This window comes from Echiichthys vipera, assembly GCF_963691815.1.
Source record: "Echiichthys vipera genome assembly, chromosome: X".
In the NCBI taxonomy this organism is placed as follows: Eukaryota; Metazoa; Chordata; class Actinopteri; order Perciformes; family Trachinidae; genus Echiichthys; species Echiichthys vipera.
This window is the reverse complement of record NC_139825.1, coordinates 13,514,556-13,521,772: the sequence shown is the minus strand read 5'-3', so window position 1 is coordinate 13,521,772 and position 7,217 is coordinate 13,514,556.

Below are 7,217 nucleotides of genomic sequence, written 5' to 3'. Positions count from 1 at the left end.
CTCAATATGGCGCGCTATAACCAATGCTTAGGAGAGTGTGAGGGGTATCTCTAGCAGTAAACGCTCCCTGATGCGTGCTGAATTCATCTTACAATGACTTGGTCCCTTATCATCTCCTCTTCCATATTCCCGAACTGACATGTTGTCACAAGCTCCTTTAAAGCAGCAACAAACTGGTCTGTCGTCTCACCTGGGCGTGGTCTCCGTTGCCTGAAACGGTAATGTTCCGCAACCGCATTCACTTTCAGTGTGAAAAAGTATGTAAGAGCCTGCAGCGCCGTGGCGTATTTGGCATCAGCCACCGTCAATCTGTAAAAAAGTCTTTGACCTTCTGCACCCAAGCCATGAATGAGCAGCGCTCGTGTACGTGCGTCTGGCAGATCTGACTCAGACATTTCTAGGAGGTAGTTTTCAAAAGTCCGGATCCATGAAGATAAGTGAGTGAGTGAGTGTATGCTAGTACAGCAGTGGTAGGTATAGCCACAGCGGATATTCTATCAAATTCTAAACAAAAAAAAATAACAATAAGTATTATTATTAATCATTTGTTGTATGCCTGAAGATTTTGACAGTCTTTTGACTCCTTTTAATGTATCTTCTATTGTGAATTTTGGCTTTTATGTAAATGAGTTTGCATGTATGTTTCGATGTAACCTTTTTAATATAGTTATAACAGTAAATAGCAGAAAATGCACATCCAAACCAAATACAAATTTCAGCCTTTTTGCACACGTAAAGTATTTTATATATTTAAGTTCATAAAGCGCTAAAACATTTAGATTTAGTTTGAAAGGCCTCTGCTCAATCATAGAGAGCTGCTGGAGTCTTGCAACATAATGTGTTTTACATTTATTTGTTTTTATTTGCCTTAAAGTCACATTGGAATAGGTTTGGTCTAAAAAATCAGTCAGCAGCTTATTTAATATCAACTTTTAAGTATTTAATGTTTTAAAACTGAATTAAATAAGAAAAGTGAACATTTAACAAATTAAAATATTAAAAACACAAAACCCTGTCTTTGATTTCCTTTTCCTTTGAATTCACCGTCTTTCATGAATGTTAGAAACTTTCATGTATGCGGACGTGAAGACAGCTGTTGCAACTGTTGTGGATGTGACATCATAGCAGTATGAGGTCAACACACACACACAAACACAGTCAACACTCTGTAACTCTTCTGCAATCAGAGGCTGACTTTATCTTTCAACCAGCCTCAGAGAGAGAGAGTGTGTGTGTGTGTGTGTGTGTGTGTGTGTGTGTGTGTGTGTGTGTGTGTGTGTGTGTGTGTGTGTGTGTGTGTGTGTGTGTGTGTGTGTGTGTGTGTTGTGTGTGTGTGTGTGTGTGTGTGTGTGTGTGTGTGTGTGTTGGTCAGCATTGCGTGTTGATTGCACCTCGTTACAGCCGGATGGTGATGGAGGGAGTGTGTGTGTTTGTTTGTTTTGTTTGTTTCAGTCGGAGATTGGCGACTGTGTGTGTGTGTGTGTGTGTGTGTGTGTGTGTGTGTGTGTGTGTGTGTGTGTGTGTGTCTGTGTGTGTGTGTGTCTGTGTGTCTGTGTGTGAAGGGTATTGCCTCAAGTTGCATTTGATGGTTGCACAGGAGAGCAATGAAACTGCACACACACACACACACACACACACACACACACACACACACACACACTGTTAAAATAAAAATTAATATTTAATGCTTCTTCTGTATTTACATTGTTTAGGTTTTTATAAACCGTTTTTACTCTCTCGTTTTGAACTTTAAACCTTGTTTTCTTCTCTAGAATATTTGGACAGTTCAAACATTTTATTCATCTTTTATTTCATGTATTAATTAGCTGCCGATTCAATACACCTGGGGAGATGCTGATGAATGAGGTCCACAGAGGCTCATTTCTTCTTTCATTCATAAAACCAAAGCAAAAAGTTTTATTTTTGCTGTTGTGTTTTCATAAATAGGAGTTGCCAGTAATTGCTGAAATTAGACCAAATTTAATCTCCATATCATATAATCCAAACTTTTATCACTTTTTGATAGACCTGCCTCTGCACAAACAACAGTATAAACAAACTGGTGCATCTGTCATGTGACACATTAGCATCCAAACCAAGCCCCAACAACAGAGACTTCCTGGTTGATAAGCCAATCAGGAAGTGCCAAAAACCGCAGTTCTCAGAGCGTCCAGTAAGGACATGTTTGCACAATAGAGCAGTTTCTCATTGACCCCCATGTTAAACAGCCGTTTTCAGCATAATTAAACCTGTTTAAGGCCTGGGACAAAAAAACATTCTAGTCTGTATGTTTAGGTCATATCTCCATGACAACACTGACACTGAGGGGGCTGAATTCTTTTGGTACCAGGCTAGTTTTTATTTTATTGGAGGTTAAAGTTTATGAATAATTAGGGGAGTGGCCTCTTGAGTGACAGCTAGCCGCTGGTCCTCACTTCTCCTCGGAGGTAAATATCAGCCAGATGGACATATCTCCCTCCCCTCAGCTCAGTGTACAAGGTACCTCAACAGAGGGGTGGCGAAAAAACAGCATAGAAAGGAGCAGCTTTATTGGTACCATCCACAACTTTTGACAATGGAAACAAATAGATAACCGCTCTAATATGTAACAAATTGATTGTAACTGGACTGAAACGAGTCTCCACCGGCCTTGTAGGAGGTCGACGTGAGTCAAGTCCTGCGGCTACAAATGAGTCACACCTGGTTATTAATATTATTATATTGTTATTTTCAAGTTCTTTCTTTAACAGACACAGGGAGGAGGTCAAAGGTCAGAGCCCCCACCCCTATCACACACACACACACAGACACACACACACACACACACACACACACACACAGTCATGTCACAGTGGATGGAGTAGTCATGCCAACAGCAGACATTTCTGCTTGTTTCATCACAGACAATCCCAGGCCGGCCTCACTGTATGTGTGTTTATAGAGATGTAACCCACCTCACGCACACACACGCAAACACACACGCACGCAGGCGCACACTCACACACTCACATACTCACATACACACACAGAGGTCACCAGGGATGATGCAAAACTGAGATAAGATGAGACTTAAATGCCGTATGTATGTGTGTGTGTGTGTGTATAGTGTTTGTGTGTGTGTGTGTGTGTGTGTGTGTGCGTGTGTGTGAATGTGTGTGTGCGTGTGTGAATGTGTGTGTGTGTGAGTGTGTGCGCATGTGCGATGGGGGGATTACGGAGGCAATTGAGACAAGATCAGATTTCATGAGATGAGAGAGCTACAAAAAAGATCAATCACAACTATAATAACTGCGGTGCACAACCCTCTACATTTGTGATTTTACTGAAAAATGTGACATAAATGAAACAACACTAAAGTCTGGGGCCATGATAGCAGTTTCTATGAGGCTGTACTTCACCACAGCCTTAGCTTTGAGCTAATGCTAACAACAGTGTGCATCAGAGATACTCTTCTGCACTGCACCTGGGACCAGGACCAGCGTGTCCAGCGTGTCCATGATCAGCGTGTTAAATCAGTGGATCGACTCATGGAGGTAAATCCAAGTTTTTGTGTAACAGTGCTGACCTTTGAGGGATCAGAGCGAACTGAAGCTGCCGTCTTCAGTTTCAGTTGTATTCCTTATTCTGTAGGAAGCTCTGGACGTCATCCTCCTTTTAGTGAAAAACTTACATTTGACAACAGCCAGTAGCAGATAGAGAGTGCAGGGGCAGAGGGGCTGTTAATTGAATATTTTACTGTAGTCTCTCTGACTCATTGCTCTTTTATCTGGCTGAAGTTTATGCAAGTTAGAATCTATGGCCCTGATCATGGCTCGGAAATTTCAGAAGTAAAAGAGTCATTCATTGGTCTTCCAGAGTGACACCTATCTTACCTTGCAAGGCAGCTGGATGACAGTTAGGTTTAGGCACCAAACTGACTAAAAATAGGTGTGGTTTGGCATAGTATTTCCCGGAACACAAACTCCAGTCCACTAGGTGAAAGTCCTGTACCTGCCATCCGATGTGTCTCTCACCCTGCAATCTGTGGGTTTTGCACAAGCCAGAGCATTATTCCTCCTGATACCAGAATAATAACTCATGCAAACACTAGGTCTGTCCCGAATATCATGATTTGAGCTTCAGATCTTCGTTATAAATCAACAGCAGAGATCTGTGGCTGGCTGTGTGCTACAGGATAACCACACAGACCTCCACACACTTTGGACACTTACTTTTGGTTAAAACACGACTCGAACAGACATTTCTTTGTTCCCAGCTGGACAGCACAGCCCAGAGTTTCACGTGAATTAATAAATAATTAAATTAGCAGCTAATGGTAAATTCTCCAAACATCAGGGTGTATTTCGGTCTGCATGCATGTTTTTGAAACAGCTAATATTGGTAGCAGAGAAACAAGTGACTGTGCAGCCCGCTCCAGCATGAGGAGAGAGGAGAAAACATTATACACTATAACACTATAACACACTTTAATTAAAGCCATTCTTTGATAAATAAACAAATATGTGAGTACCAAAAACAGGGCATATCTGAATAGTCGAATATTCAGGTCCATCCCTAGCAACCACACCGTACTGCAATGACCAGGCACAAAGAGGTGAGCATAGGTAGGCTACATGAAAGTACAGCTATTTGTTTACAAACAGTCCACAAGTATTAGCTTAACTTTCTAATACAACCAGCACAAATCTTTATTAGCTGTTTGCTGGTTTACTCTGCATTTAGCATTAAGACCACCGAGTGCACTGGATCAATACGCTCGAGGATATTGTGACGTTTAAACACCCTGCAGCTTAAACTGTCTCTTAAAGCTCCCACTTCACCACATTCAAGATGCCCTGAAGCAAAACACAGAGAGAGAGAGGGAGAGAGAGAGAGAGAACACCAGAACACAGCTGCAGGACCAGGAAGATAGTCAAACACACACACACACACACACACACACACACACACATTGACTCTCATACTGGACTCATTCTCAGGATTGTCACCTGTGCTGTGATTCACATTTATCCTTCAGCCCCTAGATCCCTTTGCTGCCTGCTACGATTACTTTTCTGTTTTGTTTCATAGGATGTGTGTGTGTGTGTGTGTGTGTGTGTGTGTGTGTGTGTGTGTATGTGTGTGTGTGTGTGTGTGTGTGTGTGTGTGTGTGTGTGTGTATGTGTGTGTGTGTGTGTGTGTGTGTGTGTGGACCGTAGTTGAGTCAGACACTTGGCCTCTGATTTCATCACATCGGTTATGAAAGAGACAGTGAAGTTTAACACACAGTACACACTTTCTCCTCTGTTTCTTCAATATTTCATCATGTGGCGTAAAAACACACTAACCATGTGGAATTAACCTGCTGTGTGTTTGTGTGTGTGTGTGTGTGTGTGTGTGTGTGTGTGTGTGTGTGTGTGTGTGTGTAACCAGGTCAGTCAGGCTTTCCACCTGTTGTTTGGAATCCGTCCAATCAGAGCAGAGCAGGAAATCTACATAATGAAGATGTGACCTCATTTCCTGTAGAGCAGCAGGCGTCTGTCTGCGCTTCGTGCTGAGGGTTAATCGACAGGTCTCACGTGTCCACACGACCGTGTGAAGCGTCCTCTCCACACTGACTTACATTACTACACCGTGAGAAACGCATGGTACAGGTTATGTGTACAAATTACTTCTAAAGGTAACTGAAGATCCTTTGTGTTTTCCCTCTTTGTGTGTGTTGGATAGAAACTTCCTATAATCACCTATAGTTTGCAGTTACACAAACTAAATAAATAAATTGACTCAACTACTGTACTTAGGAAAGGTTTTGAGGTAACTGCACTTAACTTAAATATGTCCAATCTATGCTGCTTTATAATTCTGCCCCACCACATTTCAGAGGCAAATACATTCATTCATTCAAAAAATAGAACCCAAAAATAAATTATGATGTATATTCTAGATAAAGATACCACTTTATTAAACCCTTTGTAGTTTGTGCTCAGGTGTCTTTATAGAACCGATCACAGTCTAATGTGTGAGTCATTGAACTGGCTCACCCCCAAGTCCAGAAGGCAATTTTATTAGATAATACTTATTTTTAAGTGTACCTATTTAAATTTTCCTTCTTATTTGAAACAACTTTTAATTCCTTTCAGTTCACGATACAGGCTACGACATATGGATCATCTTTTTTTATTTACATCTAGTATCAGCAAAGAAATTGATCATCGTGCATTCAAATTCAAAGCTCCATCCGAATGTAACATGAAAAAATGAAAACATTTTCAAACATCCTGCTCTTGTTTTCTGACCTACCTTACTTTTTCCCTCTAGGACTCATTCTACTTCACTCCTTTTGTTCATGTACTGTGCTGTATATATGTGTATATTTGTGTATAAATTTGTATACTTTACTTGTGCATGCAAGCAAATGTATTCATACAAGTGTGTAAATGTATGCTTTTGTGTACACAGGTCCACCTCTATTTTTGCAGAGGGCTGGTGGGGCGGTAGCTTTGGGGAGCATTATTGGAGTGTGTGTGTATGTGAATGTGCTTATATGTTTGGTATAATGTTTAGCATTTAGTTTTTATTGTTTGTCATTATTTGTAAGGACCCCCTCAAAAATGAGATGGCACATCTTAAGGGGCTATCCTTGTAAGAAAGAAAGAAAGAAAGAAAGAAAGAAAAGAAAGGGGGGAGTCACAAGCTCCCCAGCAGCATATCATTAAAATTAGCCCCATTTGTACAAGCTGCAGTATAAACGTAATGAACACCTATTAATTACAATTCAATAATATGATTCTTAAACGAGCCATTGTGCATAATGAGTATTTTTACTTCTGATACTTTAAATCTGAAGTCGGTAACCTTCTGTAAGAAATTTTGTTTTTGTTTCTTCGTATTTGCTGAAACTGTCACTTTATCCTGAAACAAATTACAAAGTTTGTAACCCAGGCTTTCCTCATTCACTGTTGGTACATATGCTTATTAAATGTAATCAACACATTTATCACCGTAGAAATTACGTCCGGAGCAAAGAAGGAAATCAGGTGATGTAGAATTGATGCACAAGGCACTCATGATCGCCACATTCAATATTAGATTATAAGTGCTCCAGTTTGGAGACCAGAAACACATCTGGGATTCCTCCTGGTGAAAGATTGTGTGACTCCTCGTCTTCGTTCAGTACGAGCTGTGTGAAAACCACAACAACTTCGATTTTACCCCAAACAAGACAGACAGCTGTGCAG